Raw genomic sequence first — 17,817 nt, 5'->3', positions numbered from 1 at the left:
TTAGGCATAAAGGAAGGATTAGTACGTAATGATACCCTGTCCTTATGGAAAATCAAAAAGGGCTCTACTGCCATAAGGGCCTGCAACTCAGACACCCTTCTTGCAGAAGTAATAGCCAACAGAAAAGCAGTCTTCCATGACAAATATTTCAATTCAGCAGTAGCTGCAGGCTCAAAAGGTTGTAGAGTAAGTTTTTCCAACACAAAATTGAGATCCCAAGCAGGAGTAGGAGCTCTCGTGGGGTCTTATATTCTTTGCCCCTCTAAGAAACTGCTTGAACAAAGGATCACGAAAACAAAGGTGGGTCACAATCATAGTGAGCTGAAATTGCTGCAGCATGAATCTTTATGGAAGAGAAAGACAAACCTTTGTCCAATAATTCAGTAAGATATTGAAGAGCCACACTCAAATTAGGCTCTGAAATCTCAAATTCTTTGCTGTACTCCAAAATAAAATCTCTTCCATTTTTCTGCATACACTCTCCTAGTACTAGGCCTTCTAGCTTCCATAATCACATTTAAAACTTGCTGAGGAAGCTGAGACCTACCATGCTTCAACACAGAATATGCCAAGCTGTGAGATGAAGAGATTGAAGCTTGACATTGAGCAGATGACCGTCCTTCTGAGATAACAGATGAGGAATCAGAGGTAAAGGCCATGGAGGCTTCTTTACAAGACTCCTTAGAAGTGGAGTACCAGTGTTGCGAGGCCAATCTGGAGCTATCAAAATCATCCTTGGCCTGTCCTGTCTGACCTTTAGTAATACCTTTAGAAGAAGAGGTAGAGGTGGAAAGGCATAGACATGAAGGTTTTCCAACTGAAAGACAGAGCATCCACTTTCCAAGCTGTGTGATGAAACCCCTTTGTGCAATACTTTGGCAGCTGGTGGTTTAGTGGAGAAGCGAACAGATCTATGTCTGGAGTTCCCCATGACACTGTCAATTTCTGAAATACATGAAGATCCAGTTTCCACTCGTGGGGATCCATGATTTGTCTGCTTAATACATCTGCTAGGGAGTTCTGTGCTCCTGGCAGAAACCTTGCCTGAAGAGTCAGTTGCAGGCTTAGCAGTCTCCCATAAAATCATTGCTTGCCTGCATAGAGGATAAGAATGTGTTCCCCCTTGCTTGTCGATGTACCACATGACAGTTGTGTTGTCTGTCAGAATCAACACCTGCCCTGGAAGAAGTAACTCCTTGAACGCCATCAATGCAAACTGGACTGCTAACATCTCCTTCATGTTGATATGTAGATGCTGTAGTCTGGCAGGCCACTTGTCTTGTATCCACTTTCCATTTAGATGAGCTCCCCAAGCAGTGTCGAGGCATCTGTCGTTAAAATCTGACTCGCCTCTGGCGGGTCACAGAGAGTCCCTTGTTTAGGTGACATTCCTGAGCCCACCACAAGAATTCCTTTTGAAGGCAAGGTATTATTTGAATGACAGTGTCCAAATCTTGGCAGTGCTGTGTCCATACATTTTTGAGATACCATTGCAGCTTCCTCATATGCAGTTTGGCATTGGGAAGCACCAGAATACAAGATGCCATGAACCCTAATGCTTGAAGGACTGTCCTTGCAGTCAGCGGACTGATGAGATAGTTGATGGAGTAAAGTGACAGACTCTTTTGTTTGTCCGGGGTTAAAAGGCCATCTGGGCTGCTGTATTCAGTCTCACCCAGAAAGCACATGTCTTGAGAGGGTACTAGACTGGACTTTATTTCGTTCACAGAATACCCTAGGCATCTTAGCACTGCTATGACATATTCCAGATGCTGTAGAAGGTGTTCCTTTTCTTGAGCCAGAATCAGGCAGTCGTCCAAGTAAGGATAAATTTGAATGCCTTGAAGCCTGAAGTAAGCTATCACTGGAGCCAGAACCTTTGTGAATACTCTGGCAGTAGATAAGCCAAAGGGCAATGCAGAGAACTGATAATGAAAATCTCCAGTTGAAACCGCAGATACTTTCTGCAACTTAGCCTTATGGGCACATGAAGGTAAGCTTCCTTGAGATCCAAAGTTACCATCCAGTGATCCTTGCCCAGCAGAGGTAACAGTTGCTGTAACGTCAACATCTTGAACTTGGGAATGTCCAGATAAGTGTTGAGGATAGATAAATCAAAATTGGTCTCCACGTGTTCCCCTTCTTTGGTACTAGGAACAGAGAATAAAATCGAAGCCCCTTTCTGACACAGGGACTGGCTGAATAGCCCCTATCTGGAGTAACTGAGAAACTTGCTTGTGAGCCTCTTTTCTTTGTGGAGGAGGAACATCTGGCATGCCTTTGAAAGGGGCATTGTGTGGAAATAAAATCTGTACCCGTGATGAATGATATCCAGCACCCATCTGTCTTGAGTGATTAAATCCCAATTTTCTTTGAAAAGAGACAATCTTCCTCCCAAAGGAGCTGCCAGGCGAGAGTCCACTGGCAGCTGAAAAGGCAGGTCATTGGTTCTGCTTACGAAAGGACTGACCCCTGCCCTCACCAGAAGTCTGAGCAGGTGAATTGTCTGATCTAGGCCTAAACGAACCTTGAGCCCTGCCCTACCACGTCTAGACCTACCCCTAGACTGGGAACCATAAGCAGGATATGTCCACCCTTAGCAGGCCAATTTCTACTAAACTCCGGAGGCTGCACCTGCAAAAAATCTTTAACAGTCTGCATAGACTTAGCTTTGTCCTCCATTTTCTTTAAAACTGCTTCCACAGGCGGTCCAAACAACACATCAGACTGTAAAGGAGCATCCAAAATCCTGGTCTTAACATGCTCAGCTAAATTCTGATCCTTCAACCATGCATGTCTGCGAAGAACAGAACTAGTAGCAGCCACCCTCGAGGAGGCCTGAACAGCATCAAAACCACACTGCAAAGAATGCTTACCCACTTGTTCAGACACATGAACCAAATCCAGCAATTCTTTACACTCAATACCTTCATCAAAGCATCCACCTTAGATTTCAATTGTGAAAGGAGATAATTCTGATATTTCAGCATATGAAATTGACAATTCAACGCCCTCATGGCTAGAGTGGAAGAAGTATATACTTTCTTACCCCACCTATCCAAAGCCCTTGCCTCTTTATCAGAGGGTACAGGATTTTTAACCACAGAAGCTTTAACACCTTTAGGCCCCTGAGAAACAGTTTCTGGGTCGCCCTGGGACTCTTAAACAAATACTTATGAGCTTCAGGCACCCTATAATACCTATCAGGCTTAACAGGAGCAGGAGGCAAGGAATCAGGGTTCAGAGAAGCCTCTGCAAAACATCCTCCACCACATTCAACACAGGAGGAATAGCTAAGGGCCTATGCTGGGGCAAAACAAGAATTCCCTAAGCCTTTTTCTGGAGTCAGAGTAATCTTGGCCTTCCCATTTAAAGTGTCCCTCGCAGTGAAGAGTCTCTGAAAATCAAAAACCTCAGGTGGAGAAGCTGAAGGAGTGGAATCATCACATCAGAATCAGAATAAGTAGGAAACTCTGGCAAGTCTTCCACAGAAGACTCTGAAGCCAGTGAACACTGTTGAAAACTATCAAACTCCTGTTCCACCCTAGGCCTCTTATCAGGAGGGGGCATAGAACCTCTAATCAGAGTAATCAAATCTTCTGCCATTTTAAGCATATGTTTCTTAGGCACAGAGCGCGAAATGGTAGGAGACGCCCCGACAGAAGCTGAACTTGGCCTTCCTCTAAAAGCTTTGGCAACAGAAGGAGGCCTAACTACCTTGGGAAGAGAGGGAAGAACAGTTACCTGAGAAGCCCCTCAGCCTGGCCTACCTCCTGAGAGGGCACATCCTGTAACAGTAAAGTATCTGCCTGAGACTCCATAGAGACTCCTGGCAAAACCTGTGGCTCCCCTGAGCCTTCTAAAGGACCGGCGTCCGGGACTGCGGTTCCTCACCCTAGACTTCACTGTTTTGTCCTTGCGCTTCTTAGATGAAGCAGGCGTCGGAGCATCCGGCGGCATAGTATAATTACAGCGCTTCCCAAACACTAACCTAGCACAATCAAGCCTCCTCTTAATAGTGCGCTTGTTAAATCTAGCACAAAGCGGCAACCAACAACGTCGTGCTCAGGCCCTAAACAAGGTATACACAATGTATGATAATCCCTATCGGTATCTGCTCCCACAAGAAATACAGTTATTCACTTTTCTGACATCCGGTTAAATACTGAGGCAAGAAAAACCAAAATGTTCCCCAGCGGTTACTTAGCCAACTCTGTATTCGGTCTGAAACTCGGTTTGGAAAATCTCAGCGCCAACCTGCACTGCCAAAATTGCTTCTGCATCGGACCATGCGGCAAAAGACTGAGGAAATGGCGTGGTCATGCGCATTAGTACCCTGGCGTACTGGCGTCAGTCTAAAGCGCCATGACCGGCGCCTTATACTCTGGTATTGACTGGCGGCGGACGCGGACTACCCAATTGTCAGGACTGCAGCAAGGGAAGGCGAAGAACATCTTGCTTTTTCCCACTTTTCTGAGAGTTAAAAAGTTCAGTTACAGGCTTGCTGTTCCTGAACTGTTTGAAAGTTTCTGTGAGGCCATTTTTGCTTGGGCTGAAGGAGGGTCTCTGTGTTCATCAGTGGCAGTGACTAACATTGAGCAGCTTCCCTGCCCCCCGGAGAGGTGGTTACTGACTTGAAACTGTAGTTTTATTGGCCACTAGGGGTCATTTCCATAACTCCTTCATTTGTCCTCAGAGGTGTGGTTTAAGGCAGTAACTTGTAGTTTATTGGCCATTTTGGGTCATTTCCTGTCTTTTCAGCCCCTGCTATAAAAACGCTTTAGCCCGATTTAGCGCGGAGTTGCTACCGTTGCACACTAGGGCAGCAGCGGTTAAGCAGGTTTAAACTATTCGGGCTACCTGAAGTCCACTCTTCAAATTCTCCCATAAAACTACCTTCCTCGAACTATACTACTGATCTAATCAGCTTATCCTATAATTAAAAAGATCATCTCTACTTGACTCCAAGTAGACTATTCTCTATCTGTTAAACGTAGCACTTGCTCCTACAGTACTTATTACCTTGATCGGCACTCTTGTCATAGATAGTACCCCAAAAGGCAACCCCCATTTCGGTCACCCCGTCCCCGGAATCTTTTTTAAAGTTTTTTTTGTCTATTCCTTCTAGCATGTCGAGGGATCAGTTGCTAGTGTCCTCTCCTGCTCAGCTGGTTAACCTGGGAATATTGAGGCAATGTTACAATTGCCTCATGTACCTGAACAACCCTCTCCTCCTCCCACAAAACACAAATACATGCGAGAGATGCAACTATACGGCCAAACTGGAGGCTGAGCTCTCTCAACATAGGACTGGCAAGACCAGTCAGGAAATTAGAAGTTATGTACTCACCATAACGTTCCATCTGAGTAGGTGTATTCATTTGTCTGCAACCTGTGGGTTATGGATCCGATATCGGATCGAACCGCATAGTTTCCAGCTATGGATCCAAGCTCTCAGCTCCTCCCCTCACCCATAATGCCCTGCTCTACCCTCATGACCTCAGATCGAGTTTGCCAAAGCAACAATACCCTCAAAAGGGTAACAAGTAATATGCAGGAAACTGAAAGGCCAGGGGATAGGCGGGATGGTGCAGACAAATGAATACACCTACTCAGATGGAGCGTTATGGTGAGTACATAACTTCTAAATCTGAAGTAGGATATTCATTGTCTGCAACCTGTGGGACAGAGTCCCCAGCTACCTGAATCTTGGGCCATCATGGAAGGATATTCGACACCGCGGAGCCAAAGGATGCTCTACCCCTGGATGCAAGATCCAACTTATAGTGAGAAATAAATGTATGAGATGAAGCCCATGTAGCTGCTGCTGGAAATATCATCCAGAGGAATCCTAGCCTTGAAGGCTGCTGAGGTAGATACTGACCGGGTTGAATGGGCATGAACACCCTCCGGTGCGGGCCTTCCTGGCCTTGATAAGCCAATAAAATGCACTGTGAAATCAGCGGGACAGAGAAACTTTGGAAATTGGCTTGCCCAAATTGAATTTTGCAAAGGAAATAAACAGCTGGTCGGATTGCCTATGACCAGCTGTCCTGTTGAGATAAAATCTTAGTTGCCTGTGAACATCTAGTGAGTGTAGCCTATATTCACCTTTGTTTTCATACTTAGGGAAGAAAACAGGAGGTTAATGGATTGATTGATGTTTGCTTCAGAAGCGATTTTACGAAGGAAGGGCGGGTTGGTCCTGAGGAGACAGTCGGATAAAAAAACAAGTAAGGAGGTTTAGCTGATAAAGCTTGAAGTTCAGAAACTCTCTTGGCTGATGTAATGGCTACCAAAAAGGCTGTCTTGTAAGACAAGAATTTGAGGTCCACTGTAGCAGGCTCGAAAGGGGCGGTCAAGGCCTGTAGGACCAAAGAAAGGTCCCAAGGAGGAACTGCTTGCTTTATAGGGGCCTGAGAAGGAAAGTACCTTTAAGAAAAGTTTTGCACAATTTGGCTGACATAAGAGGATTAGACTCTTGACCAATGTGATAGTGAGAAATTGCGCCAGTTGAACTTTGACTGTGGAACTGCTGGCACCATCATTAAAGAGAGGTTAGAAAATCAAGCACTACGGGAGAGGAACGTGAAGGGATCTAGGCCTTGCCTCCGCCCACAGAGAAGCGTTTCCATTTGCTTGGTAAACCTTTCTAGTGGATGGTTTATGAGCACCAAAATAGCCTTTACGGTGAAGAGATACGGGAGTCCTTATCAAGAGTGGAACTGGAGCAGCCAAGCGGTCAGCTTCAGGCTGTCAGGTTCGGAGGAGGAATGCAGGATGGATGGGATATCAGATCCGAATAGGATCTAGAATCCAGGAGGATTCACCGGTGAGACCTTAGGAAGGGAACCAGATCTGTCGAGGCCAGAACGGGCAATGAGAATCATTCTGCAACCCACCGAGAGGCTTTCTGAAGAACTTGCAGCATCAGAGGCAAGGGTGGATAGGCATACAGAAGACCGGGTGGCCAAGCATGCACCAGAGCGTCTCTTGGGGTACCTCCGGGAGGAGGTATCAGAGCCGAAAAACTGTCGCACTTGGTGTTTGAGGAGAGGCAAAAGATCGCATGAAGGGGTTCCCCACGTGCGAATATCGTTCCGCTACTTGACAATTGAGAGACCACTCGTAAGGGTCAGAATGGTGCGACTGAGCTTGTCCGCTAGGATGTTGGACCGACCGGAATGTGCGTTGCTATGAAAGCGATTGGTGGAATTGCCCATTCCCAAACTCTCATGGCCTCTCGACAAAGAGGGTAAGACCTTGTTCCCCCTTGCTTGTTGATGTACCAGACAACAGACATATTGTCCGATTGAATCGCAATTGTTCCCAAGGAAGAAAGTCCTGAAGTGCTAGCAGCGCTAAGAGCACTGCTCTCATCTCTAGAACATTGATATGCAGTAAGGTCTCTGAATCGTTCCGTGCCTTGGACTGTCCGGCCAAAGTGCCCCCCACCGGCGGGGCGTCCGTGGTCACCGTGGCGAGAGGAGAAGCACAAAATGGGCGACCCTCGTGGAGATCCGGGAGTGGAGCCACCACAAGAGGGACGCTTGCAAGCCTTGCTGATCGCTATGGGATGATACATGGGAGAGCAAGGTATGACCACTGTACTAAGGCGTCCACTGTAGAATGCATATTGAGCCTGGCAAGAGGAAGAAGTGCTATCGGCGAAGCCATGGACCCTAGAGCCCTCAGGACCAACTCCGCTGGAACAGAACATGAATGGAGAATGGCCGCACCTGGAGCTGCAGATTTAGAACTCTGTCCGCAGTGAGGAAGGCTCGTAAACTCCTTGTGTCTAGTCTGGCCCCTATGAAATCTAAGAGCTGAGTGGGTGCCAGGTTGGACTTTTGTATTTATTGTGATGCCCAGAAATGGAGCAAGATGGAGAAAGGAGTCTCGCCGAGAGAAGTAGATGCCTTGTTGGGCGGTGAGGAGCCAGTCGTCCAGGTAGGGAAAGACCTGCACCCCTGAAGCCTCAGGTGGGCGCTACCACTGCTAGTACTTTGGTAAACACCCTGGGGCTGTGGTGAGACCAAAGGGAAGGACCCGGAACTGGTAGTGACTGGCTCCCAGCGAGGCGGAGAAACCTCCTGGAGGCGTCTGTCCATTAGGATGTGGTAGTCTGCGTCCTTGAGATCTATCGAGCACATCCAGTGGCATTCTCCCAGAAGGAGAATAGATTGTAGAGTGACCATTGAATTTTCTTTGGGGACTGCCAGATTCAGGAGAGAGGTCTAGGATTGGTCTTAGTTCCCCGTCTTTTTGGCACTAAAAGAACCTGGAGTAGAACCCTGATCCGATCTGGTCTGGGGGAGCGGGCTGGATGGCTCTTTTCTCTAGCAGATGGCCAATTTCTGCTAAAAGCGGCCTCCTTGACCGGGTGAGTGCGTCTGGGAGGGACTTCATCTTTGGAAGGTGAAGGAAAGACGATATCCCTGGATATGATTTGGAGAACCCAGCGGTCGATGTTATGGACTCCCATGCCGCTAGGTGCCCCTGAGCGTCCCCGACTGCCTCCAGAGTAGAGCAGTCGGGCAGCCCCTCAGGGCTGCTGCGCGGAGCGTTCAGAGAAAGGTTCCCTGGACCCGAAGTTTCTGGGAGCCCCTCTGCCTCTAGGCGGCGTCCTCCCTGTCCTCCTCTGCCACGGAAGGACTGGTTGTCCGGAGCAGGCTGGGACTGCTGCGACTTCGGAACCACATCTTCTTCTGACCCTTTTGGTTCCTAGAATAGGGCCTCTGGGGTGCAGAGAAGCCAGTTCGGCGGCAGACAGCGTCTTCCGTCCTTCTCGCTCTGGGTCAGCGTCCTGAGCGGTCTTGCCAAACAGAGCAGAACCATCAAAGGCGTTAAGCAGCGCCTTGAAGGGCTCAGAAAAATCGCGGTGGAGCCAGGCCTGGCGTCTAGTGACCAGTCCTGTCCCGCAGCTCTAGCGGCCCTCCGTAGCATGGGAGAGTAGCCGCATAGAAGTATTTGTGACTGACCTAAGAGTGGCCATTTTGGTGGAGTGCAGAGCTCTGTCCTCCTCGAAATGGACTCAGAGATGCAGCGTACTCCTTAATAAGGTCTCGCTGCATCCGAATATATGTGCCAAATAGTTCAGCGCCCTTACGAAAGGTGGCGAACTGAACATCCGCTTCCCCAAGCGGTCCATCATCGAACTCCTTGCTCGGTGGGTGGACTGAGGACTCTCTGAGCCAGTTCCCTCTTTGTGGCGCCGCCATCAACATGGCATCTGGGAGGCCTTACTCCAATGGGTCCTGTCAGAAGGCTAAGGATTTTATCAGGTCTTTGGGAATTGGCTCCACGGTGTCGGTTCCTTCCACGCCCTGGTGGTAATAAGGTCCACCAGGGGGTCGGCAGGGGACAAAGAGGTAAACGGGCCCGTTTGAATGCCTCCAAGAACACGGACTTCGTCCGAGGAAGACTTGGGCAGACCACCCCTGATACGGAGCATTTCCATGATGTCTCGAAGGAGACATCCTCGGGGTGACCGTGAGCCTTCCCCTTCCTCCAAGTCCGTGTCTTCAGTGAGAGACTCAGGGGAGTCAATGTGCCTCCTTTTGCGTTATGCTTCGCGAGCCTCCTCTGGGGGGCTGTCAGAGGAGTCCCTCGCAAGCAGCAATTTGCTCCATAGGAGCAACAGGAGCACAAGCAGGCTGTCCCAGGGCGGATGGTGGAAGCCTGGCCCAGTGCAGAGGAGGCGGGGCCGGAGCGAAGCAAGTGCGGGGTCCGGAAACCCTCAACAGAGCCCTCTCCACTACATCAAAAGCGAAGAGCCGACCTCGACCAAAGGATCCGACAATCGGCTCCCCACCGGATCGAAGAGTGGATCGGGCCGGCGCCCAGCACTTTCCGGATCGAAGGGACAGTGCGCTCCGACACAGGCGGCGAAGGAGCACTGATCCCCGGATCCGGCTCGGATCCAGGCTCGAAGATGGTCCGGCCTTTCGAGGCATGGTCGGATCGAAGTACCCAGTACTACTCGGCTCCGACCTCCGGAGAGGTGGTTACTGACTGAAACTGTAGTTTTATTGGCCACTAGGGGTCATTTTCCATAGCTCCTTCATCTTCCTCTCTTAAAAACCTAGTTGCCTCGTGGTTTTGGCGTCATTTCAGGCTTGTTGGCTGTTGGTGAAGCACCCTCCAAGAGAAAAAAAACGCCTGAGAGAAAGAAGGGAGCCACTTTGAGATTAAATTATTTTTTCTCTGTTTATATTGCTAAGTTGTTTTTCTGCATAGCTGCCTAGCAGGCATTATTTCTGGGCTTGTTAAATCTTGATTTCTGTATTAGTAGCTGTATTTAGAGCACAACCAAAAGCTGTTTGCTACAATTTCCTGTTTGCACTTAATTTTTAAATGGATTTTTCTTAAAGAAACTTGCATATTTTCTGTCCTTGACCCTAATTCTTCTTGTGGGGTCATTTACTGCACTGTTATAACTTGATATTGCCTTCAGAACCTCTGCTATCTCTGTAAAACAAAAACAAAAAAAAATAGTACAGTTTGTACCTACCATAAATGTAGATGTCTCGAGGATTCCCTTGCTGCAGTCCCACTGACAATTGGGTATAGTCCGCGTCCCAGTCGGCGCGAATACCAGAGTATAAGGCTGGCGTAGGGTCATAAACATGTAGACTGGCGTCAGTGCGTCCAGGGTACTATCACGCACAGACCGGCGTCATTTCCTCAGTCTTTTCTTGCCCCAGATGTCAGAAGTCACATCCAAAAGACAAGTCCTAAAAACAACCTGCACCAAAAACATGTACAATATATACAGTAATATCTGAAAAATATAAGCATGTAAACTCACCCCACACAACCACCCTGAAACTGGGGAAGGAGGGAGATGGGAGTGGACTGCAGCAAAGGGAATCACCGAACATCTACATTTATGGTAGGTACAAAACAAAAATATGTCTTTCGATCTTCCTTGCTGCAGTCCTGACGGGTGGGTAGAGATCCCAAAGCAGAGGTAAAGGGAGGCTGGCATAAATTATAAAAGAAGTAGCAGGAGCTGACAACATGCCTTGTAAAACAGCTGTTGGCAAAACCAGCTCTAGTCTTAGAGTATACAGGCGGGTGATAATGCCTAGAGAAAGTATGCACTGAACCCAAGTAGCTGCCTCCAGAATGGCCCAGCAGTTGCCACCTTAGAAATGCATGGCAGAGTGGTGGCCCTAGTGGAATGAGGCTCAATCAGCTGAGACCTCTTTGCCATGATAGAGAATAACAAAATGCAATGCAAAAGCCAATCACCTATGGTGAAATAGTTTGTTTTGACAATAAAGGGCTTGCCCTGTGAACTTAGAACAAAAAGCAAACAAGTAACTGCTGAGACTGCCTAAAAATCTTTTAGGTCCTGCTCAAATAATAGCATGTAATTGCCTGTGTACATCTAAAGTTATTGCAAAATCTTTTCCCCTTTATTTTGAGGATCTGCAAAAACGTAGGCAAATGAATAGTTTGGTTTAAAGCCACACTAGAAACTACCTTAGGCATAAAGGAAGGATTAGTACGTAATGATACCCTGTCCTTATGGAAAATCAAAAGGCTCTACTGCCATAAGGGCCTGCAACTCAGACACCCTTCTTGCAGAAGTAATAGCCAACAGAAAAGCAGTCTTCCATGACAAATATTTCAATTCAGCAGTAGCTGCAGGCTCAAAAGGTTGTAGAGTAAGTTTTTCCAACACAAATTGAGATCCCAAGCAGGAGTAGGAGCTCGTGGGGGTCTTATTCTTTGCCCTCTAAGAAACTGCTTGAACAAAGGATCACGAAACAAAGGTGGGTCACAATCATAGTGAGCTGAAATTGCTGCAGCATGAATCTTTATGGAAGAGAAAGACAAACCTTTGTCCAATAATTCAGTAAGATATTGAAGAGCCACACTCAAATTAGGCTCTGAAATCTCCAAATTCTTGCTGTACTCCAAAATAAAAATCTCTTCCATTTTTCTGCATACACTCTCCTAGTACTAGGCCTTCTAGCTTCCATAATCACATTTAAAACTTGCTGAGAGCTGAGACCTACCATGCTTCAACACAGAATATGCCAAGCTGTGAGATGAAGAGATTGAAGCTTGACATTGAACAGATGACCGTCCTTCTGAGATAACAGATGAGGAATCGAGGTAAAGGCCATGGAGGCTTCTTTACAAGACTCCTTAGAAGTGGGTACCAGTGTTGCGAGGCCAATCTGGAGCTATCAAAATCATCCTTGGCCTGTCCTGTCTGACCTTTAGTAATACCTTTAGAAGAAGAGGTAGAGGTGGAAAGGCATAGACATGAAGGTTTTCCAACTGAAAGACAGAGCATCCACTTTCCAAGCTGTGTGATGAAACCCTTTGTGCAATTTGGCAGCTGGTGGTTTAGTGGAGAAGCGAACAGATCTATGTCTGGAGTTCCCCATGACACTGCAATTTCTGAAATACATGAAGATCCAGTTTCCACTCGTGGGGATCCATGATTGTCTGCTTAATACATCTGCTAGAGTTCTGTGCTCCTGGCAGAAACCTCCTGATATTCAAGAGTCAGTTTGCAGGCTTAGCGAGTCTCCCATAAAATCATTGCTTGCCTGCATAGAGGATAAGAATGTGTTCCCCTTGCTTGTCGATGTACCACATGACAGTTGTGTTGTCTGTCAGAATCAACACCTGCCCTGGAAGAAGTAACTCCTGAACGCCATCAATGCAAACTGCACTGCTAACAACTCCTACATGTTGATATGTACATGCTGTGCTCTGGCAGGACACTTGTATTGTATGCACTTTCCATTTCGATGAGCTCCCCAAGCGGTGTCCGAGGCATCTGTCGTTAAAATCTGACTCGGCCTCTGGCCGGTCACACAGACTCCCTTGTTTAGCTGACATTCCTGAGCCCGCCACAGGAATTCCTTTTGAAGGCAAGGTATTATTTGCATGACAGTGTCCAAATCTTGGCAGTGCTGTGTCCATACATTTTGAGATACCATTGCAGCTTCCTCATATGCAGTTTGGCATTGGGAAGCACCAGAATACAAGATGCCATGAACCCTAATACTTGAAGGACTGTCCTTGCAGTCAGCACGGACTGATGAGATAGTTGATGGAAGTAAAGTGACAGACTCTTTTGTTTGTCCGGGGTTAAAAAGGCCATCTGGGCTGCTGTATTCAGTCTCACACCCAGAAAGCACATGTCTTGAGAGGGTACTAGACTGGACTTTATTTAGTTCACAGAATACCCTAGGAAACTTAGCACTGCTATGACATATGCCAGATGCTGTAGAAGGTGTTCCTTTTCTTGAGCCAGAATCAGGCAGTCGCCCAAGTAAGGATAAATTTGAATGCCTTGAAGCGTGAAATAAGCTATCACTGGAGCCAGAACCTTTGTAGAATACTCTGGGCAGTAGATAAGCCAAAGGGCAATGCAGAGAACTGATAATGAAAATCTCCAGTTGAAACATGATACTTTCTGCAACTTAGCCTTATGGGCACATGAAGGTAAGCTTCCTTGAGATCCAAAGTTACCATCCAGTGATCCTTGCCCAGCAGAGGTAACAGTTGCTGTAACGTCAACATCTTGAACTTGGGAATGTCCAGATAAGTGTTGAGGATAGATAAATCCAAAAATTGGTCTCCACGTGTTCCCCTTCTTTGGTACTAGGAACAGTGAGAATAAAATCCGAAGCCCCTTTCTGACACAGGGACTGGCTGAATAGCCCCTATCTGGAGTAACTGAGAAACTTGCTTGTGAGCCTCTTTTCTTTGTGGAGGAGGAACATCTGGCATGCCTTTGAAAGGGGCATTGTGTGGAAATAAAATCTGTACCCGTGATGAATGATATCCAGCACCCATCTGTCTTGAGTGATTAAATCCCAATTTTCTTTGAAAGAGACAATCTTCCTCCCAAAGGAGCTGCCAGGCGAGAGTCCACTGGCAGCTGAAAGGCAGGTCATTGGTTCTGCTTACGAAGGACTGACCCTGCCTCACCAGAAGTCTGAGCAGGTGAACTGTCTGATCTAGGCCTAACGAACCTTGAGCCCTGCCCCTACCACGTCTAGACCTACCCCTAGACTGGGAACCATAAGCAGGATATGTCCACTCCTTACCAGGCCAATTTCTACTAAACTTCGGAGGCTGCACCTGCAAAAAATCTTTAACAGTCTGCATAGACTTAGCTTTGTCCTCCATTTTCTTTAAAACTGCTTCCACAGGCGGTCCAAACAACACATCAGACTGTAAAGGAGCATCCAAAATCCTGGTCTTAACATGCTCAGCTAAATTCTGATCCTTCAACCATGCATGTCTGCGAAGAACAGAACTAGTAGCAGCCACACTGGAGGAGGACTGAACAGCATGAAAAGCACACTGCAATGAATGCTTCACCACTTGTTCAGACACATGAACCAAATCCAGCAATTCTTTACACTCAATACCTTCCGCCAAAGCATCCACCTTAGATTTCAATTGTGAAAGGAGATAATTCTGATATTTCAGCATATGAAATTGACAATTCAACGCCCTCATGGCTAGAGTGGAAGAAGTATGCTTTCTTACACCACCTATCCAAAGCGCTTGCCTCTTTATCAGAGGGTACAGGATTTTTAACCACAGAAGCTTTAACACCTTTAGGCCCCTGAGAAACAGTTTCTGGGTCCGCCTGGGACTCTTAAACAAATACTTATGAGCTTCGGGCACCCTATAATACCTATCAGGCTTAACAGGAGCAGGAGGCAGGGAACCAGGGTTCAGAGAAGCCTCTGCAAAACATCCTCCACCATTCAACACAGGAGGAATAGCTAAGGGCCTATGCTGGGGCAAAACAAGAATTCCCTAAGCCTTTTCTTCTGGAGTCAGAGTAATCTTGGCCTTCCCATTTAAAGTGCTCCCTCATGGAGTGAAGAGTCTCTGAAAATGAAAAATCCTCAGGAGGAGAAGCTGAAGGAGTGGAATCATCCACATCAGAATCAGAATAAGTAGGAAACTCTGGCAAGTCTTCCACAGAAGACTCTGAAGCCTGTGAACACTGTTCAAAACTATCAAACTCCTGTTCCACCCTAGGCCTCTTATCAGGAGGGCATAGAACCTCTAATCAGAGTAATCAAATCTTCTGCCATTTTAAGCATATGTTTCTTAGGCACAGAGCCGGAAATGCTAGGAGAAGCCCCTACAGAAGCTGAACTTGGCCTTCCTCTAAAAGAAGCTTTGGCAACAGAAGGAGAGGCCCTAACTACCTTGGGAAGAGAGGGAAGAACAGTTACCTGAGAAGCCCCCTCAGCCTGGCCTACCTCCTGAGAGGGCACATCCTGTAACAGTAAAGTATCTGCCTGAGACTCCAGAGACTCCTGTAAAACCTGTGGCTCCCCTGAGCCTTCTAAAGGACCGACGTCGGGACTGCGGTTCCTCACCCCTAGAGTGCGCTGTTTTGTCCTTGCGCTCCTTAGGTGAAGCAGGCGTCCGGAGCATCCGGCGGCATATAATTCGCAACGCTTCCCAAACACTAACCTAGCACAATCAAGCCTCCTCTTAATAGTGCGCTTGTTAAATCTAGCACAAGAGCGGCAACCAACAACGCCGTGCTCAGGCCCTAAACAAGGTATACACAATGTATGATAATCCTATGCGTATCTGCTCCCCACAAGGAATACAGTTCTTCACTTTTCTGACATCCGGTTAAATACTGAGGCAAGAAAAACCAAAATGTTCTAGCGAGTTGCTTAGCCAACTCTGTATTCGGTCTGAAACTCCGGTTCGAAAATCTCAGAACGCCAACCTGCACTCGCAAAATTGCTTCTGCATCGGACCATGCGGCAAAAAGACTGAGGAAATGGCGCCGGTCATGCGCATTAGTACCCTGACGCACTGACGCCAGTCTAAGGCGCCATGACCGGCGTTATACTCTGGTATTCGGGCCGACTGGGACGCGGACTATACCCAATTGTCAGGACTGCAGCAAGGGAAGACGAAGAACATCTTGCTTTTTTCCCACTTTTCTGAGAGTTAAAAAAGTTCAGTTACAGGCTTGCTGTTCCTGAACTGTTTGAAAGTTTCTGTGAGGCCATTTTTGCTTGGGCTGAAGGAGGGTCTCTGTGTTCATCAGTGGCAGTGACTAACATTGAGCAGCTTCCCTGCCCCCCGGAGAGGTGGTTACTGACTTGAAACTGTAGTTTTATTGGCCACTAGGGGTCATTTCCATAACTCCTTCATTTGTCCTCAGAGGAGTGGTTTAAGGCAGTAACTTGTAGTTTATTGGCCATTTTGGGTCATTTTCTGTCTTTTCCAGCCCCCTGCTATAAAGCACGCTTTAGCCCGATTTAGCGCGGAGTTGCTACCGTTGCACACTAGGGCAGCAGCGGTTAAGCAGGTTTAAACTATTCGGGCTACCTGAAGTCCACTCTTCAAATTCTCCCATAAAACTACCTTCCTCGAACTATACTACTGATCTAATCAGCTTATCCTATAATTAAAAGATCATCTCTACTTGACTCCAAGTAGACTATTCTCTATCTGTTAAACGTAGCACTTGCCTACAGTACTTATTACCTTGATACGCACTCTTGTCATAGATAGTACCCCAAAAGGCAACCCCCATTTCGGTCACCCGTCCCCGAATCTTTTAAAGTTTTTTTGTCTATTCCTTCTAGCATGTAGAGGATCAGTTGCTAGTGTCCTCTCCTGCTCAGCTGGTTAACCTGGGAATATTGAGGCAATGTTACAATTGCCTCATGTACCTGAACAACCCTCTCCTCCTCCCACAAAACACAAATACATGCGAGAGATGCAACTATACGGCCAAACTGGAGGCTGAGCTCTCTCAACATAGGACTGGCAAGACCAGTCAGGAAATTAGAAGTTATGTACTCACCATAACGTTCCATCTGAGTAGGTGTATTCATTTGTCTGCAACCTGTGGGTTATGGATCCGATATCGGATCCGAAGCCGCATAGTTTCCAGCTATGGATCCAAGCTCTGAGCTCCTCCCCTCACCCATAATGCCCTGCTCTACCCTCATGACCTCAGATCGGGTTTGCCAAAGCAACAATACCCTCAAAAGGGTAACAAGTAATATGCAGGAAACTGAAAGGCCAGGGGGATAGGAGGGCGGGATGGTTGCAGACAAATGAATACACCTACTCAGATGGAGCGTTATGGTGAGTACATAACTTCTAAATCTGAAGTAGGATATTCATTGTCTGCAACCTGTGGGACAGAGTCCCCAGCTACCTGAATCTTGGGCCATCATGGAAGGATATTCAGAGACTGAGCCAAAGGATGCTCTACCCCTGGATGCAAGATCCAACTTATAGTGAGAAATAAATGTATGAGATGAAGCCCATGTAGCTGCAAATATCATCAGAGGAATCCTAGCCTTGAAGGCTGCTGAGGTAGATACTGACCGGGTTGAATGGGCATGAACACCCTCCTCAGGCCTTCCTGGCTGATAAGCCAATAAAATGCACTGTGAAATCAGCGGGACAGAGAAACTGGAAATTGGCTTGCCCAAATTGAATTTTGCAAAGGAAATAAACAGCTGGTCGGATTGCCTATGACCAGCTGTCCTGTTGAGATAAAATCTTAGTTGCCTGTGAACATCTAGTGAGTGTAGCCTATATTCACCTTTGTTTTCATACTTAGGAAGAAAACAGGAGGTTAATGGATTGATTGATGTTTGCTTCAGAAGTTTATTTTAGGAAGGAAGGACGGAGTTGGTCCTGGGAGGAGACACGGTCCGGATAAAAAAACAAGTAAGGAGGTTTAGCTGATAAAGCTTGAAGTTCAGAAACTCTCTTGGCTGATGTAATGGCTACCAAAAAGGCTGTCTTGTAAGACAAGAATTTGAG

At 47.1% G+C, this 17,817-nt stretch overlaps 1 protein-coding gene across 1 annotated transcript in view; it reads right to left on the bottom strand.

Moving 5' to 3' along the window:
* Nucleotides 1-17,817, bottom strand: part of SUMO1 (small ubiquitin like modifier 1) — a 582,241-nt gene that overhangs the window by 485,326 nt on the left and 79,098 nt on the right.

This window comes from Protopterus annectens, chromosome 6.part0, assembly GCF_019279795.1.
Source record: "Protopterus annectens isolate FY-2018-M chromosome 6.part0, PAN1.0, whole genome shotgun sequence".
Taxonomy (NCBI): Eukaryota; Metazoa; Chordata; order Ceratodontiformes; family Protopteridae; genus Protopterus; species Protopterus annectens.
Note: the sequence above shows the minus strand (reverse complement) of the source record. Positions and strands in the feature narration are given on the sequence as shown.